This window comes from Vicia villosa, linkage group LG1 (genome assembly GCF_029867415.1).
Source record: "Vicia villosa cultivar HV-30 ecotype Madison, WI linkage group LG1, Vvil1.0, whole genome shotgun sequence".
In the NCBI taxonomy this organism is placed as follows: Eukaryota; Viridiplantae; Streptophyta; class Magnoliopsida; order Fabales; family Fabaceae; genus Vicia; species Vicia villosa.
Genome location: NC_081180.1, coordinates 160,241,141 through 160,261,292, shown reverse-complemented (window position 1 = coordinate 160,261,292; position 20,152 = coordinate 160,241,141). Strand labels below are relative to the sequence as shown.

General features: G+C 38.3%; 1 pseudogene; it reads right to left on the bottom strand.

The window, feature by feature from the left end:
- Positions 1-19,307, bottom strand: part of LOC131658380 (uncharacterized) — a 63,613-nt pseudogene extending 44,306 nt beyond the window's left edge.
- Between the last annotated feature and the right edge of the window lie 845 nt (positions 19,308-20,152).

Genomic DNA, 20,152 nt, shown 5'->3' with positions numbered 1-20,152 from the left:
ATCTAAGTTTTGTTCAAGATTTGGTAATTTTCTTCATCCTTTTTGTATATCACAATGTGATTCTTTGTTGTTTGTGTTCAATGCATCTTTGATGCTATATTGGTGCTATTTGTTGGTGATTTGATGGAAAATTCGTGCTCCAATTGATGTTTGATCATAAGGTGTTTGTACATTTGTTCGAGTCAAGTTTTATGCCTCTAAATGCTGTTTTTGCTGATTTTTACACTGAGGAAATCGATTTCCTTAAGGCTGAAATCGATTTCCTGCTGAGCGTGACTTGTTTTTTTTTAAAACTGCACTATGGAATCGATTTCCCTCTGCATGAAATCGATTTCCTGCTGGCAGAATGTGGTTTTTTTTCCTTTTTTATGCTCGTTTTGGTTTCCTACTTCCTCCACTTCATTAATATCATTGGATCTAGGATGTTGATAGGTTTGAAATGACCTAATCCATAATATTAGATGAATGATATTAATGATAGTGTGAGTTGATTATCTTTTTGTGAATTTTATTCTTCTTCCTCCATTTCATTAATATCATTGGATCTAGGATGTTGATAGGTTTGAAAGAACCAAATCCATAATATTAGATGAATGATATTAATGATAGTGTGAGTTGATTATCTTTATGCATTTTATCTTCTTCTTCTCCTTTTTTTCTTTTGATCGATGAAAGTCTTAATACTTTGAGAATTCTCATGGATTCTTAGTAAAGACTAGATCGTTACCTATTTTCTTTTCGTGCGGTATTGCTTTCGGAAGGCGATCTACATATCGTTCTTCTCGCATACATTAGCACATAAAGTTTTGACCGGCCTCGTTGTAGGGTGATTTCTACATAAATCACTTGGCGATCTGCTTAACATAGCGCAATATTTCGTGTCCCGAATCAAAAAGATCAAACATGGAAGAGAATTGTATGCGGTTGATTTAAGACTTGTGGAGGTTTTTTATCGTGTAGTCGCTATGATTTTATCAAGCTTCTGATAAGCCCCATTGACTTTAAATCCGAGTACATCATTCACTCACCATAGATCTTCCTACTAACTTTGATAACATACTTGACAAGTTTCAAGATGGTTATCTTTAACACTTAACAACTAACTTTAATTTCCGCACCTTTACTATACCGCTCTTTATATTACCGCTCTTTATATTTCTCGCTTTATCGCTTTACTTTATCATTTCATCATATTTACTTTCCGTCATTTTCTCTTTGTCCATTTGGACATATGTTTATGTTTCCGTTATTTTTCTTTTGTCCACTTGGACCATACTTTATTTTTTTTTGCTAAAACACTAATAAATAATCAAAATCTAAAAAATACATAAGGTTCTCTTTGGACTATCGGTTACTATCCCTAGCACTTTGGAGATTCGGACTTATGGACCTAGTACCTCTGGACTCATTCTATTACTATCCTGTGATTGTTCTGTCTGTCTGGCATTGTTCTGCTGTATGTTTATGTGTGCAGGTATTTCCTTGAAAGCCCTTGATGGTTAATTCCAAGGCATTGATATAAGGATTTTACCCGAAAACAACCGTTACTCTGCCCGATTTTCGTCAGAATCTTAATATGCATAATGAAAAAAGGTGCTAAGACAATAAGTTCATCTGGATCCCCAAGTGTTAATGTGTTGGTATTGATAAATCCAAAGGATGGGAAAACTACCTTGGCTCTTAATGTCGAGTGTTGGCTTCTTATTTGGTTAGACCGTTTCTTTCCTTAGCTTTTATTTTATGTACTAGGTTAGCCTCTTCATCTCCTCCCATTCTTAAATTTTCAAAATCTTCTCCCTTTTTCCAAAATATTCTTATGTTTGCAATCTTTTCAAAACCTTTTTCTTAAAAATATCTTTCGCCCTTAGTGGCTTTTCTTCAAAAGTTTAGACACCGTTAATTGTCGAAACGAGTGGTTATACCCCACGATTTTGAAATTGATTGATAATAACGAGATCTTTTTCGCGTGAGAGAGCTAGTGGCATACTCGTTGATTTTATCCGAGTTGGAGCCCTTCTTTCATTTGCGATGCAAAGAACTTGTTTGTTCTCATGCTCAAGATCAATGGCTGAGTATTTCTCTCTAACGACAACAAAGTGTTTATTCGTTTTAAAACTTCTTTTTCCCTTTAAGCGGAACTACATTAGCTCTGACTTCTCCATTGCACCGAGGAGGTATGTAGGCCCAAAGCTTAACGCTTTGCCGAGCTTATTTTAAAAATAAAACAAACTCCTTTTTAGCACACACACACACAGATTTTCAAAAAGGTTCCCGTGGAGTACCACGGATATGAGGGGTGCTTAAAACCTTCCCCTCATATAATCAACACCCGTACCTGAGATCTCTTTCTTGTTTTAAAAAACAAAACTTTGGGTTTTACGTTCTTTTCCCTTTTCTTTTGAAAAAATAAAGCGCGGTGGCGATTTCAAACGGAATATTGATTCGAGTCAATCCCATGGCTTCGATATCAGATTTTCCCCGCTACACATGACATTGCATATTTCTAACTTTGCTTTCAGGTTCCACCTCGACAATCATTCCTCTCAGATATAATCGAGCTGGAGATTCATTCTGACAAGCCTTTTTACATTCCAAAACTTCGTCAAATAACTCATCGACTCTAACGAGCAAGCATTCTCTATCAGATATGGTCTAATGTATGACCCGTTCCGGTATTCTCAATCAGATATGGTCTAATGTAGGACCCGTTCCGGTATTTTCAATCAGATATGGTCTAATGTATGACCCGTTCCGGTACTCTCAATCAGACATGGTCTAATGTATGACCCGTTCCGGTATTCTCAGTCAAATATGGTCTAATGTATGACTCGTTCTGGTATTCTCCTTCAGATATGGTTTAATGAATAACTCGTTCTGATATCGTTCCTCAGATATGGTCCAATGTATGACTCGTTCTGACATTCCAACAGATATGGTCTAATGTACGACTCGTTCTGCTATTCCTCTTCAGATATGGTCTAATGTATGGCTCGTTCTGACATTCCTCCTCAGATATGGTCCAATGTATGACTCGTTCTGACATTCCTCTGCGGATATGGTCTAACGAATAACTCGTTCTGACATCCTTCAACAGACAAGGTCTAAATGTACGACTAGCTCTGATATCCCTCAATACATATGGTTTATTTGCTCTGACGTCCTCTATCACATATGGTCTAAATGTATGACCCGTTTCTCTCATCACGAACAATGATGTGCATAATCTGAAGGGTCGCAATGGACACAGCCAATCTGTGGGGACAATTCTGATCTCTACACTAGTTCCACAACAAAGACGCAAGTCAGATGCACCTAAGCGTCAATTCACCCAGATCAATATGTCATCGGCTCATGCATTACGACACTTGTTGAAGTCAGAATTGATTACTTTGAAAGACCCTCCGAGGAATCCTAGTACTTCCTCTTCTCGTTATAATCCTAATGCAAGGTGTGCATATCACTCTAATAGTCCTGGACATGACACTAATAACTGTTGGACACTGAAGAATAAGATCTAAGACATGATCGATGCGGGCGAAGTTGAGTTCAATCTTCCTAAGACTCCTGTGGTGGTTACCGCTCCTATGCCTAGTCACGACAAGACTGATTAATGTCTAAGTGGATGAACTTTTAAATCATTAGATTTACTTTCATGCGCAAATTTTATTCTGTTTGTTTAAACATTTGACTCATGATAGACATTATCCGTTTTAATAATTATCATCAGTGCATTGCATATGTTTGTCTTGAATACATTATTTCGTTATCACTCATTTTAAATTGCGTATTTACTTTGCATATGTTTTGTGTTTATTCAACTCCTGCTAAGCTGTAAGCCTTTTGAGGGAGGATGACGAAAACGATACCGCAACCTCATACAGTATGCTTTTGAATGGACTATGCTGACGATGTACAGGAATTGTTTCAATTCCTAAACAATGGAGATATAAGGATGATAAATCCCTCGTCAACCCCTTTTGAGCCTAAGGAGTAGAAGTTTTCTTTTTGTACGAAAAGACCGCATTTTTAACCTGGGGCAGGGTAGTTCTCAGTTAATTTAGCTGTGCATTCTATTTTAAGAGAATCATTCAGTACACCTTTCAACAAAGGTTTCAATCACAAACGTTCAACCGCACACATCAAAGAAGTATTGGAGGTGTCAATCAAAAGCCAATGATGGTTCATCAATCATTAAGCGAGGCAGTCAATATCTTTCAAAAGGAAAAAATGATGAAAAAATATATACAAGGAAAGGCCTGCTAAGTCAAAAATCAAAAAGAAGACTTAGGCAAAAATCAAGGCATCCCGCTGACTGTAAGCTCAAAATAGACAATTCAGGCAAAATTTAGGGATATCAAAAAGACGAAAAAGTCAATAAATTCCTGAACAACACAATGTTATGACTACCAAAAGGAAGAAGTGACTGCCATCTCAAAAGGTTCTCTTTGCTTGTGAACCATCGTCATTATCAAAGGTGCAAATCCAAAAGTCTCTTGGAACCTGAATGCGTAAGTTGAATTAACTGAGCTTAGGACTGAAGATCATCACGAAGAGGGGTGGGTATAAATAAACTTTGAGCCTTTATCCTTTGTTTCTTAAACCGTGAACCAAGCCACGTTACAACCCTTGAAAGTCCTAATTGAGGCATGGTTAGTTCGAAAGCATACTGTCACCAAAAGGTATCCTGACTCCTTAAGGTTTATCACGAATTCTGAGTTGATATTTCGCTTCTACAAAAATAGCATGTTTTTACAAATACTATGATTTTACATCTCTTGCTTTAATGTTTTTCAAAAAACTCAAGACAAACGTATGTATTGCATCTCATGAATTCATTATTAAACATATTCTGCTACATAATTTCAAATGTTAGCATCAGAAAGAACTTGCGCAGGGTACAACTAATGACTGAAAGTTATCTCGACAGACAATATTACTCCAAGAAGCAATGTCTCTTATGTATACAAGGGGCATGACATGGTTTGCCCAATCAATCTGGGGCAATCAAGTCAAGATTCAAAGAATCTCTCGAATGCCAAAAAGTCAAAGGCATACATCACAAGGGGATTTCAAACTATATCCCGATCAATCTGGGGCAATCAAGTCAAGATTCCAAGAATCTCTCAAAAAAGCCAAACAGTCAGGGGCATCATCCTAAGTTTACGATTACTAGGGGCATGTCGCCTACAGTATACACATCATAAAGTCCTCGTGAGGCGAATCTTTCCAAAGTTCCTGCTAACTAGGGCAAATCCATGCAAGTCCAGTTCAACATCTTGATCAATACTCAGTGGCGTGTCCTGAATCAAGTAGTAAGTTACTATGATACTGGGGGCAACTTTCAAGACACCCACATCTCCCCACAGAGCCACGTTCATAAGATCATATCCCTACAGAGTAATCATTAGGAAGATATCTTCAAAAGCTCTCGTCCCGACAAAGACATGACTCCCCAACAGAGTTTACATCTTCAACACTGTCGTTTCTCCAACACTTTGCTCTTCTCCAAACATGGCGTATTAATGTCTTTATCCCCAATCAGGGTACATCAAGTTACTGATCGTCCCCAAGCAGAAATCATAAATCCCCAGCTGAGCATCTTCAAGACAAGATCAGACAATTAAATCACAAGGATACAGAGATTTATTTTCTCAATCAAGACAACATAAATCATATTCTCATATCACCTGTCATAAACATATTCATACAAGTGCATACATATTCATACATAATACATAATGCAGCGCGACAAGTGCGTACATAACATGCGAGGTTCTCATTTATTTTGAGAATCCCATCACATAAACGCATTACATGCACCATGACATGGCATAAAAGACTAGGTTTACCTTTTTCAGGTTACTACTGCAGTCAAAATAAACATTATTTACCTTTAGATCTAAGTCGATACCTTGGACGGTTCCTTAATGATCTACCTTTGGAGTTAATTCGATACCTGGGACGGTTCCTTAATGATCCACCTTCAGAGTTAAGTCGATACCTTGGACGGTTCCTTAACAATCTACCTTTAGATCTAAGTCGATACCTTTGACGGTTCCTTAATGATCTACCTTTGGAGTTAAGTCGATACCTTGGACGGTTCCTTAATGATCCACCTTCAGAGTTAAGTCGATACCTTGGACGGTTCCTTAACAATCTACCTTTAGATCTAAGTCGATACCTTTGACGGTTCCTTAATGGTCTACCTTTGGAGTTAAGTCGATACCTTGGACGGTTCCTTAACACTCTACCTTTAGATCTAAGTCGATACCTTGGACGGTTCCTTAATGATCTACCTTTGGAGTTAAGTCGATACCTTGGACGGTTCCTTAATGATCCACCTTCAGAGTTAAGTCGATACCTTGGACGGTTCCTTAACGATCTACCTTCAGATCAACTTTTCAAAATCTAAAAGCAGTTCCGTAACGATCAACATTCAAATAACTACTTCTCAAAACACTTCATACTCCCAACACCGGATGGCATCTTCAAGCCCATCTCCGACAAAGGTCCCTACTTCAGCTAGGGCAAATTTCTTGGTATTCTAGTGTTCAATCATCTTCCACCTTCAGATACCGACTGACATACAAACCACTCTACATCTTCAAGTTTAAGAAAATTGAACAGGGGCACCTGTCATATCCCAAAATTTGCCCATACTATTTTTCTTGTACAAATTCAGATCAATTCACAAAGCTCCTAGACACACACTCCTATACAAGGCTCTAAAACTAGGGTTTGGCTCATTCAAAGGAAAATCAGTGAATCAATGGCTCCAAGGCATCTCATATGACTCAACATATCTCATATTATCTCCATAACAAGTATCAAGTCTCAACTCAAAGGATCGGTCACTCAAATGTTCAGAAAGTCAACAGTCGACTAAGTTAACCTAAAAGTCAACTGTGGTCAAAGTAAAGTCAAAACTCCTGATTTTTTGTCAAGATCCTCACATTGAAGTATCATTAACCATTTGATCAAGAATTGATCATGGTTCATCAAGGAAAGAACAAAAATCAACAATTCAAAAAGTTTCTAAATTAGGGTTTTGTATAGGAAAAGTCAACTGAACTTTGACCAGTCATAACTCTCACATGGAACATCAGAAATTCCCCATCCAAAGCTCATTTTGAAGGAAATTTGATTCTCTACAAAATTGCCTCTCACATGCCAAGTCCAAAAATGCTTCATTTGATTGATATGGACTAAAACATTATAGGTCCTTTTCAAAAGTCAACAAGGAGACACTTTTTTCAAAAGGACATATAAGGAGAATGAAAAAGAATTTTGACATGAGACCAAAAGTATTGGTTAGGGGACTCTCTAAGGCTTCCAAAAAGTCCATAAGCTTGAAAAAATATTGAGATATGAAGAAATGGCATGGAGTACAAGTTCACCTATTTTCAAGGGTGTACAAAAGGAAAAAGGCCTAAAACTCAAAATATTTATAAATGGGCTTGCATCCTTTTTGTTCTATCCTCATCATAAGCCCATGCACGCCCTAAAACCAGAGTTTTATTATTTTTAGGATTTTTATTTCATTTATTTTATGGTTTTTATTATTTTAAACCATAAATTAAATATATAAAATCATAAAAATAAGTTAGAGATCTTATTTTACTCCAATTCCAATCAAATATATCACATTAATGAGTCAATTTTCGTGGTCCATAAAGCTTGGTTGGAAAATATTGGAATTGAACTTAATTAGAAGCTTTTAACCATATTTTCAAATCAAATTTTACAAAATTGCAAAACAAAGATTCATCAAGATTTTCTCCAATTTTATTTACCCTAATCCTTCTCTATAAGTATATGAGAAAAGCCAAAGCACAGGGGTTGAAAAATTCGGCACCAAGAACTCCATACCCGAGCACAAAAACTCTCCAAAAAAATCAAACTTCAGATTTGTGTTGTAAGGCAATTCAAGACATCTCTTCAATCCCAACACGTCCCTGAAGGAATTTGGATGCGATTCAGATCTTTACCTGCGAGAAACGAGTCTCGAACCAACCTCAAAACGCTCACGGTTTGCACTCTTTGAAATCCTTTCGATCTCTCCATATCATGATGCATAAACATTATTTGAACTCATATTATTGCTTGTGATTATGTTTGGATTGTTTCTGGGCGATTAATTGATGGTATGCACTCATATATCACGTTATGCCGTAATTAGGTTTTTTGAATAATATTTGGGGTTTTACGATTGAGGTAAAATCAGGAGAAAACAATGTTATTTTTGAATTCAGGGAGTCTGGACGATGATTTCTATGGGTTCGCGAAAATTTTTTGTGTTCGTTTTGTGGTTCTTACGTCTTCGCAGGTGTAGAAAGCAAGGACTTATTACAGCTTACGCGCAAAAGCGGTGTAAAAGGGGTTTGTTGCAGGTTTGGTTGGAGAAGACGGTGAGGTGTCATCGTGTGGTTGGCTGGTTTAAAAAGATTTTGGCGCCGAAGTAGCATGTGCGTGCCATCCACATGCTATTATACACCACGCTCATCTCAACCGTCCGATTTCTCTCCAGATTGATCCAACGCGCCAAAGGATACAAGTGCACCATGGACTGCCATAGACGTGCCACACTAGATCCAGCTTAGATTTACATTCAAGTGCCTTCCGACTACGCGCCACCTCAAAAACGAAGCTAGTATTCTATTTATTCAAAGTCTATTTTGTTTCCTTTTAAAATCAGGGTTTGTCTTGCCTTCCTTCTCTTTTGCCTTTGCCATTTTTCAGGGTTACCCCGAGGCTTCCTCCGACTGCCAACCATATCAGATCAAATGTAAAGCTAAGTGCCTTTCTTTGTTTATTTAATTATTTTTTAAATTCTTTATCCTTATATTTTTAGGGTTAACCTCGTTTGCCTCCGAACCGATAATGCACTCACCCCTCTGTTTATTCTTTCTTTTCCAATTTTCAGGGTTTATCGAATGCCAAAGCTACGCGTATTGGTAACCCTAAACCCTAACTCTAATATTTTCTGTTTTAATTGTTTAATTATATCCCCTGGTTTCAATTCCCTTCTCCTCCGCTGATTACAATTTCCCTTCCCCGTATTTGTTATATTGCGTGGTTAGTAATTCTAGGGAGTGCAAGCCTTGTTAATTGAATTAGAATAACTAATTACAAGATAATTTGATTGAATTAACCACGTGATTGTTGCACACACGCACACTTTTGGGGTAACCTCTCTGTTGCCTTGTTGCCTGTTGCCTTGTTGCCTGTTGCCTTGTTGCCTGTTGCCTTGTGTTTTTGCAGAATAAGCCATGTCCCTCGAATACGAGGATACCTCAGCCATGCTGCCTCGATAAATAAAGGTCATACGACCCTAATGATGCTGCCTTCGATACACTATATGACCTCGACCCTCGGAAGTTGCCTACGGAAAAGGCTGAGGTATCCTCTGGTTGCCTACGAATAAGGTTGTTCTGGTCTTTCCCTTAGACTACCTGCCTCTCTATGGTATGGGTCAGTCTTATGGCGAAGGATATTTTGATGACCCGTTTACCTCCAAATGAAAGGCTTCCTGCCCTCTATGGCATGGATAGACCCTTTCACCCTGAAAGGCTAAAAGAACTTTTTTTTTCAAATTATAAGGTAATTGCCTCTAATTGCCTTGCTCTGGCTAAAATGTCTTTTATCAACTTTTTCTTTTCTAAACACTTTCAAGGCTACGCTCATTTACGAGCTAAAGTCCTTGTTTCTTCATCTTCTATACATTTATAAACTTTTGGTTTCAAAACGAGCAAAGCAATTAAGAGCCCATGGAAAACCATGGATGCAAAAGGGTGCCTTACACCTTCCCTTTGCATAATTACCCCCCGAACCCTATTTTATTTAAAAGGTTTTCTTCTGTTCTTTTAGCCTTTCTATTTAATTTGGATAAAATAAAAGTCGGTGGCGACTCTTGCTATCCGCACATTTCGATATAAAGTCAGTTCACCGTATTACAGTTAACGATTAAAGAGATATGTTAAGCTTTAGGGTTCATCAACCTATTCCTATACAATTTGTTAATTAAATCACAATTGAACAATCATTTGAATTATTATCTTCACTTATCCTCAAATATGATTCCATGTCTGCAAATCAAATTAGATAAATTTTTACCGTTATGAGATTCGATCTCTCAGAATATCAATATCGATAATAGTAATAAAGAACGATAATTATGAAAACTCAATAACAATTCCATCTCTGCAAATTGGGACTGAATCAATATAGTAACCTAGGACAAAAGTTAGAATATTTTCTTTCGATCAAAGATTCCACAATAATTTAATATAAAAACAAGGTTTCTTATTGATAATAAATTCAAACAATTGTTCATAGGAATTAATCAATGGTATTGCATATTCATAGGCTAACTACTACCTTAAACTCAACAAGAGGAATTTAGCTCTCCATAGACATGAAGAACACACAAGATTTAATGGAGGGATTCATCTTCATCAAAGGAATGTCTTCAATTGGTAAAGAATCCACCTTCAATTATTGTTCTCAGCTTCAGAATCAGAATGCTCTCCTAATTTCGCTCACAAAAAGTCAGTCCTTTACTTGAAGACTAGGGCTTCTATTTATAATTTTTGGGCCTGAAACGTCGCGTCCGCGGTGCGACAACGGATCACCGCAGCGCGGTCAAAAACAGTGAGTTTGGCGCAGCGCTGTCTTAGACTCCCGCGGCGCGCCCTTTCTAAAACTCCTTCTTTTTGCTTTGCCTTTGATACTTCAGCTTTCTTTCCTCTTCATGTTCTTATAAAAGCTCCTTTTCAGCTCCAAACCTGCATCAATAGTACCCACAAGTGATTCGATTTGCTTTACAAATGAACTAAACTTATTCAGTTCAATTCTTACTAAAAACCTATGGATCTATCACAATTTGCATTAGTTTAGAAAAGAAATTACTTATATTAACACATGAATTTACCATTAATTCACTCCTAACACAAAGCCCTGGTAAGACAACCGAGGAGGAAAGTAGACCCAAAGATAAACCAAGTAACCTGAAAGAAAAAGAGGACAAGGAAGGAGAGACAGAGGAAAAAAGAAGCGCCATACATACCTCCACCACCTTATAAACCACCTATCTCGTACCCTCAAAGATTCGAGAAATCTAAAAACATAGGGAAGTTTAAGAAATTTATTGAACTTCTTAAACAGTCGAACATTACAATTCCGTTTACAGAAGCCATTACACAAATGCCCTCATATGCTAAGTTCCTAAAAGAAATCCTATCGAATAAGAAGAAATTAGAAGACAACGAGACCGTAACACTCACTGCCGAATGCAGTGCAATAATTCAAAATAAAATGCCACCTAAGCTGAAAGACCCAGAAAGTTTCTCCATACCTTGCAATATAGGAAAATTTGTCATAGACAAAGCTTTGTGCGACTTAGGAGCTAGTATTAGCCTAATACCTTTGTCCATTTGCGAGAAACTTAACATGGGAGACCTAAGACCAACCAAGATGTCAGTACAACTTGCAAACCGATATGTTAAGTATCCTGTAGGTGTTCTTCAAAACGTACCCGTCCGTATCGGACAATTCTACATCCCTACAGATTTCATAATTATGGACATAAAGGAAGACGTCAATACCCCTATAATCTTAGGAAGACCCTTTCTAGCTACAGCTGGAGCTATTATAGACGTGAAGAAAGGCAAGTTGACATTCGAAGTAGGTGAGGAGAAGGTCGAGTTTATTTTAACACAATTCCTTCAAGCCCCAACTATAGAAGATACATGCTATATGGTGGACGTTATTGATGGATGTGTAAGAGAGATAGGATTATCGGAAGAATCTTACTCTGAAGTTATAAATATTCCGATGCCCCTGATTTTCGAAGATGACAATTGGCGTTCGGAATATTGAGACGATAGTTTAAGCGAATTCATAGCTTTAACACCCAACCTTATGCCTTGCCCTAAGAAACCAACCTTGGACCTTAAACCATTACCCAAGAATCTTAGGTATGAATACCTAGACGATGAGCTCAAAAGACCAGTAATAGTAAACGCAGAGCTAGGAGCTACAGAGACTGAGAAGCTATTACAAGTGTTAAGGAAGTATACATCTGCATTAGGATATAACATTGCTGATCTGAAAGGAATAAGTCCTTCCATAGGTATGCATCGCATCATGTTGGAAGAAGATTGCAAAACCTCTAGGGAACATCAAAGAAGGATTAAGCCTATCCTGAGCACAGTAGTTAAAGATGAAGTCACCAAACTTCTGAATGCAGGAATTATATACCCAATCTCTGATAGTCAGTGGGTAAGTCCGGTCCATTGTGTACCAAAGAAAGGAGGCATAATAGTTATCGTAAATAAGTCAGGAAAATCTATTGCCGAAAGAAAGGTGATTGGAGCAAGGATGTGTATTGACTATTGCAAATTGAACAAAGACACAAGGAAAGACCATTTCCCTCTTCCCTTTACTGACCAAATGCTCGAACGCTTAGCAAAACACTCTTATTACTACTACCTGAATGGTTACTCAGGGTTCTTTCAGATCCCAATTCATCCTGACGACCAAGAGAAAATAACCTTCACATGCCCTTATGGAACATTCGCTTATAGACGAATGCTGTTCGGATTATGCAACGCCCCTGCGACATTTCAGAGATGCATGATGTCAATTTTCGCTGACTACATAGACAACATCATGGAAGTCTTTATGGACGACTTCTCTGTATGTGGGGAGGATTTCGAAGGATGCCTCTCAAATCTAGAAAAAGTTTTGGACAAATGTGTACAAGTTAACCTCGTCCTAAACTGGGAAAAGTGTCACTTTATGGTTAAACAAGAGATTGTACTTGGACATGTAGTCTCCGAAAGAGGAATTGAAGTCGATAAAGCAAAGATCAAAGTAATAGAAAATCTCCAACCCCCAAAAACAGTTAGAGAAATACGGAGCTTCTTAGGACACGCAGGTTTCGACAGAAGATTTATTAAGAATGATCCGCTGTCGCGCGCAGATCAAAAACGAGTATTTTGAAAACGGTAGTATAACGGCAATGGCTCGAGTCGTATCGCAAGGATTCTTGTTTATTATGAACTAATCAAAATTGATGGCGGGGGGGGGGGGTTGGTTCAGGTTCGATTTATAGAAAAAAGTGCTTAGAATAAGTGATTCTGAAAATAAGTTGTTTATGAAAATAAGTGATTAATCATTAAGCTAAAATGAATCAACCTACTGTATTGACTCCCAACTTATCATCGATTCCTATAAAATCCCAATTCCCTAACGGGTTCGTTCGTTCCTATTCGATTATAACAACTACAGACAAGCGCAATAGAAATTATACGACGGATGTTCCTGAATTCCGGATTAAGCAAACAGATTAAAAACTGTTACGAATTAAGCAAACGCAACTTTGATCGTTCGTGATAATATAAAAGCTATGTTAACACGAAATTGATTCAGGATCATCAATCAACAATCGAATTTAAGAAATATATCCTATAGCAACAATCAAATTAAGCAAATAATTGGAATTATAGGAAGAATTCAAAGGAAACAAATAATTGGAATTATAAAAACCTCAAAGTGGAATCCGAGTCACAGCAGATTGATCCTTGGTGAATTAGTTCCTCATGATCATACAAAGCAAAACTCTCCAAATTCGTGAATAGTGTCAAAACGATGGTGAATAGTGTTTTTGGCTGCCTAACCTAGGTGAAAACACCCAACCCGTTTGACAACTTAACCGGGTCGACCCGACCCATTACAAATGACCTAAACACTAAAATAAACTAATGCTGCAAATTGCACGAATTTTCTGGCCCTGCTACAGTCCGATTGAGCTCTCGGCTTGTGAACAAAAGTCGTAGCTCTTTCTCTTAGCTTTCCAACGACTAGTAGAACGCTTCAATCCGATACTCCAAGCTCTAGTTATGAATTTATTCGTGCAGGCTGTTAATGCTGAAAAATTAATACGAAAAACAAATAAGTGCAAAAATATAATAAATTATAAAAACAAATTAAAACATAAAAATAAATAAAACAAACCGAAGAAATGCCTGAGTACAAACATGGAAGAACGTGCATCAAAATGCACTGATCAAATTCCCCCACACTTAAACTTTTGGACTCCGAGCAAAATGAAAAACAAAACAAAGAAAGCACAAATACATCAATAATTACTCATCCTAGGCTACAAATCTTCTTCAGGTAAGTTTGCATCGACAGGTACTAATCTTGCACATTAAGGACATCATAAGAACACTAACCACAGTTATGTAGACATAAGCCTCCTAAGTACACAAACCAATTCAAATCATATTATTATATCATAGCCTAACTTACTCATCCTTTTTGCTCTTTTTCATTCAGGCACAATCACATTAAGCCCGTTATCTCCACACACTTATAGCAAGACGACCGGTTAGTGACTCTGATCCTTTTCTGCACGGGGTTCTAGTACTTACGTGGCATAACCCTTTGTTTACTCAGTTGTAGTTGCGGGGGATCAGACCGTAATCCTCCCTACCAAGTTCAGCACCAGAAACCGCTGAACCAACTAACAAAGAGTCTTGAAATCTTTTTTTTTGAAGGTTCCACAACCGTTGGGTTAAGTGACCGGGTGAGGGTCACCAAACTTAGAAGGTGCATTACCTTTTTCTTTTTTTTTTCTCGGAACATTCATTTATATTCATCGGCTTCCCTGCGTAAAGTGTGTGAGAGATGGTGCCGACTGCTGAAATAAACTACTTAAGAGCTGTCAGAGAATGAGAATTTAAGGCTAAAACATAATAGAAAATTCAAATCGATTTCCATATGCAGGAGACTTACGGTGTTAGAACGATACCGATCTTGTGAATTTTTCCCAAGTCTCCGCAAACTTGACTCAAATCAGTCTATAGCCTAAAACTTTCAAGAAGATGCATTTTTTTTATTGATTGAAATTAAACAAAATACTAACAAAAACAAAGAAAACACACAATTTCCTCCCCCACACTTAAACTAAGCATTGCCCACAATGAAAGGACATTACTAATAAAGTAGAGAGAAGGAAAGAAAGACTCCCTGATCAAGTTGCAATGTAGTTAGGTGCTTCCAAAGAAAGCTCCTCTATGCTGACATCTTCAGGCACCGAACTTTCATGAAATAACTTCAGACGCTGCCCAATAACCTTGAAGACTTTGTCAGTTCCTGCACTTTTAATTTTGACTGCACCATGAGGGAAAACATTAGTAACAAGAAAAGGGCCAATCCATTTGGATCAAAGTTTTCCAGCCATAAGTTTAAGGCGGGAGTTAAACAGTAAAACCTGTTGGCCCACAGAAAATTCCTTCCTAGAAATCATCTTATCATGGAAGTGCTTAGTTTTCTCTTTATAAATACTAGAGCTCTCATAAGCCTCTAATCTAAGCTCTTCCAACTGTTGTAATTGGAGCTTTCTTTCAATACCTGCTTGTTGCATCTCCAAATTACAACTTTTCACCGCCCAAAAAGCACGGTGTTCTATCTCAACAGGAAGATGACATGCCTTACCAAAAACAAGTTGATAAGGAGACATCCCAATGGGTGTTTTGAAAGCTGTTCTTTGAGCCCAAAGTGAGTCTTCTAGACGACGGCTCCAGTCTTTCCTGTTTGGTTGCACCATTTTCTCTAAAACCTGTTTGATCTCCCTGTTTGAGATCTCAGCTTGCCCATTACTCTGTGGGTGGTACGCGGTAGAGACTTTGTGCAAAACTCCATACTTCCGGAGTAAAGATTCCATGGTGCGGTTACAGAAATGAGTGCCTTGGTCACTTATGATAGCTCGCGGTATTCCGAACCTGCAAAAATTATTAGTCCTGACAAAATTTGCAACAACTCGAGAATCATTAGTCCTAGTGGGGATAGCTTCCACCCACTTTGAAACATAATCAACAACAAGTAAAATGTAAAGAAAACCAAATGATACAGGAAAAGGACCCATGAAATCGATTCCCCATACATCAAATACCTCACAGAAAAGCATAGGCTGTTGAGGCATTTCACTCTTGCCATTGATGTTTGTACCTGCTATCTGACACTCTTTACAAGTTCGGTAAGTCTCAAAAGCATCCTTAAAAATAGTTGACCAATAGAAACCTGAATCAAGGACTTTTCTCGCAGTCCTTTGAGGACCGAAGTGTCCACCGACTTGAGATGCATGAGAAAATTTTAAAATAGATTCAATCTCATTTTTGGGGGCACATCTCCTGATTACCTGATCACTACCAAATTTCCATAGATATGGATCATCCCAAACATAATATTTGGCATCACTCTTGAGTTTGTGAACCTGTGATCTAGATGCACCTGTAGGAAAAACACCACCAACAAGAAAAATTAACAATGTCAGCAAACCAAGGTGTAATCCCATGCAAAAGAAACAACTGCTCATCAGGAAAGTCATCCTAAATAGGAAAAAGGTCTTCATCTCTCTCTATCCTGCTCAAGTGGTCAGCCACTAAGTTCTCAGCTCCACTTTTATCTTTAATCTCGACATTAAACTCTTGGAGCAACAACATCCACCGAATCAATCTCGGTTTTGCATCCGGCTTCTTCAGCAAGTACTTTAAAGTTGCATGGTCAGTAAAAACAACAACCTTGGAACCTAGCAAATAAGATCTGAATTTGTCAAGAGCAAAAATAATAGCTAGCAGTTCTTTTTCAGTGGTAGTATAATTTGACTGTGCAGAATCTAAAGTCCTAGAAGCATAGTAAATAACATGGGCAGCCTTGTCAACTCTTTGTGCAAGGACAGCCCCAACAGCATAATTAGAAGCGTCACACATGAGCTCAAAAGGGAGTGTCCAGTCAGGGGGCTGAATGATGGGAGCGGAGGTCAATGCTTTCTTCAAGAAGTCAAACGCTTGTTTGCATTTGTCATCAAAATTGAAAGTGATGTCATTCTTCAACAAGTTTGACAGCGGAAGAGCTATCTTGCTGAAATCCTTGATGAAACGCCTGTAAAAACCTGCATGACCAAGAAAAGAACGAATCTCGCGAACGCGAGAAGGGTAAGGCAGTGTAGAAATCACATCAATTTTAGCAAGGTCAACAGAAATTCCTTTTTTAGAAATAATGTGACCAAGAATAATTCCCTGCTCAACCATAAAATGACATTTTTTATAATTCAACACAAGGTTAGTCTCGATGCATCTTTCTAAAATCAAGATTAAACTGTTCAAGCATGCATCAAAAGAGGAACCATAGACAGTAAAGTCATCCATAAACACTTCCATGCAATTTTCAATAAAATTAGAGAAAATACTCATCATGCATCGTTGGAAAGTTCCAGGAGCATTGCAAAGGCCAAAAGGCATCCTCCTGTAAGTAAATGTACCGAATGGGCACGTGAAAGTGGTATTTTCTTGATCTTCAGGTGCAATATGAATCTGAAAGTAACCTGAAAAACCATCAAGAAAACAATAATGTGATTTACCAGCTAGTCGTTCAAGCATCTGGTTAATGAACGGCAAAGGAAAGTGATCCTTTCTAGTAGCCTGGTTCAATCTCCTGTAATCAATACAAACTCTCCAGCTATTCTGAACTCTAGTAGGGACAAGTTCACTCTTTTCATTTTTTACCACTGTGAGTCCATATTTCTTAGGTACAATCTGCACTAGACTTACCCACTTACTGTCAGAGATAGGATAAATGATACCTGCTTGCAAGAGTTTGGTTACCTATTTCTTTACAACATCAAGAATCAAAGGATTAAGCCTCCTTTGGGGCTGCCTCACTGTTTTCGCTCCATCCTCAAGTAAAATCATGTGCATGCACATCGAAGGACTAATACTTGGAAGGTCGGCTAATGTCCACCCGATTGCTTTCTTGTGCCTCTTCAAAACCTGCAAAAGTTTGTCTTCTTGACCGAATTCAAGGTTAGAAGAGATAATAACAGGAAGTTTTTCATTACGCTCCAAGTAAGCATATTTCAAGTTCTCAGGGAGCTCTTTTAGCTCTAAGGACGGGGGCTTCTCGATGGATGGAATGCTCGGGGCAGCCGGGATGTCAAGGGCATCTGCTGCAAAAACAACTTCATCAGAAACAGCTTCACCTGTAGGAAACACATCAGCCTGCAAAGCATTATTAATCTCAGGACATACAACACACACGTTAGTGTCAGTACAGTCAAAATAATGATAAACATCATCAAATGCAGATAAGGATGGAAAATCAAGTGAAAACAATTCAGAGCAAGTGTCATCAACCAATGCAGATATTAACTCAATATTAAAAACCGAATGCTCCTCCACAGGGTGTTTCATGGCATCAAAGATGTTAAATTTTGCAATGATGTCACCAAATTCCATGGACATGGTTCCATCGTCAACATCAATTTTTGTCTTCGCTGTTTTCATGAACGGTCTGCCTAAAATGATGGGAGCTCTGCTTGTCTTGGTTTCTCCTTCCATGTCTAGAATATAGATATCTGCAGGAAAAATCAAATTGTTAACTTGAACAAGAACATCTTCGACTACCCCGGCGGGTCGAGCGTTGCTCCTGTTCGCCAATTGAATGATTAAACCTGTATGCTGCAAAGGACCAAGACAAAGGTTATTATAAACAGAAGTAGGCATAACATTAATGCCCGATCCAAAATCAAGCATGCAATTATCAAATTTACTATCCCCGATGGTGCAAGGAATAACAAATGTTCCCGGATCCTTATGCTTTTGTGGCAGAACCTGAGTAGTGAGGGCTGAAACATTTTGCTCGCCTACAACCTTTTCGGATGATTGTTTGGGCTGAATAAAGGAAAAAATATTTCGTCCTAAGTTCACTCTTTCACTTCCCTTAATCCTCCTCTTGTTGGTACACAAATCTTTCAGAAACTTTACATACTTAGGAATCTGCTTAATAACATCAAGTAGCGGAATGTTTACCGCAACTTTTTGGAAAACATCCAATATCTCTCTTTCTTTGTCTCCCTCCTCAATTCTTTTATTTTTCAAAACTCTATGCGGGAAGGGGACTGGTGGCACATACTCCTTTTCTTTAATTTTTTCAGTTTCGACCATAGCAGAAGAAGGAGAAGAACGTTCAATTGGAGGAGGTTCTGAAGAAGAAAGTTCAGAAGTTACCTCAATGATTTTTTTATTCTTTTCAGGGGCTGTTTCTGTAACTTTCCTAGATTGCAAAGTAATAGCACTCACATTAGCATTAGGGCCATTCGGATTGACAATTGTCTGGGCTGGAAGTTGGTTCGAACCTCGAGCTTGCATGTTATTTATTTGAGTAGCAAGTTGTCTCATCTGTGTGTTCAAGGTATGAATGCTAGCATCGGTCCTTTGTTGGAACTGAAGGTTGTTCACGGCCATTTGTTTAACAAGATCCTCCAAGGATGGTCCGGAAGTAGCTGGAGGGGTGTGATGTGGCTGGGGTAATGGTACGGTCAGTTGATGTTGGGAGGGCTGCTGATTTCCATATCAAAGGTTGGGATGATTCCTCCAATTGGGATGATATTTGTTGGTGGACAGGTCAGGGGTGTTGTTATACTTGTTCTGGTTGTAAAGGTTGGCTGCATAAGCTTGAGGCAGCTCGGTAACGGTATCATCTTTCAGAATAGGACAAGTATCGGTCGGATGATCATTAGCTGTACAAATGCCACACATAGTTGCTGTTTGAGGTTTTGCTACTGTAAGTTGTTTGACTAATGCGGTCAACTCATCAATTCTGGTTTCTAAAGATTTGTTGGAAGAACTCTGAATTTGATGCACACCCTTGGTCTGGATAGAATTGGTTCGAGTGGTGAATTGCTGTGAATTTAAGGACATATTTTCAATGAGGGCCCTGGCAGCAGCTGGAGTTTTGTCAACAAGTGCTCCACCACTAGTAGCATCAAGAATGTTTCTATCCATAGGTAACGACCCCTCATAAAAGTACTAAATGAGAAGTTGCTCGGTAATCTGATGGTGAGGACAGCTTGAAAATAACATCTTGAACCTATCCCAGTACTCAGCCAATGACTCGTTATCTTGTCTGATGCCACAAATCTCTTTTCGAATTGGAGCAGCTCTAGAGGCAGGAAAATATCTCTCTAATAATACTCTTTTCAGAGCATTCCAGCTTGTGATTGAATTCGGTTTGAGATCATATATCCAGTCCTTCGCTGCACCCTGCAAAGAAAAAGGAAAAGCACGAAGTTTGATATGATCTTCGGTGA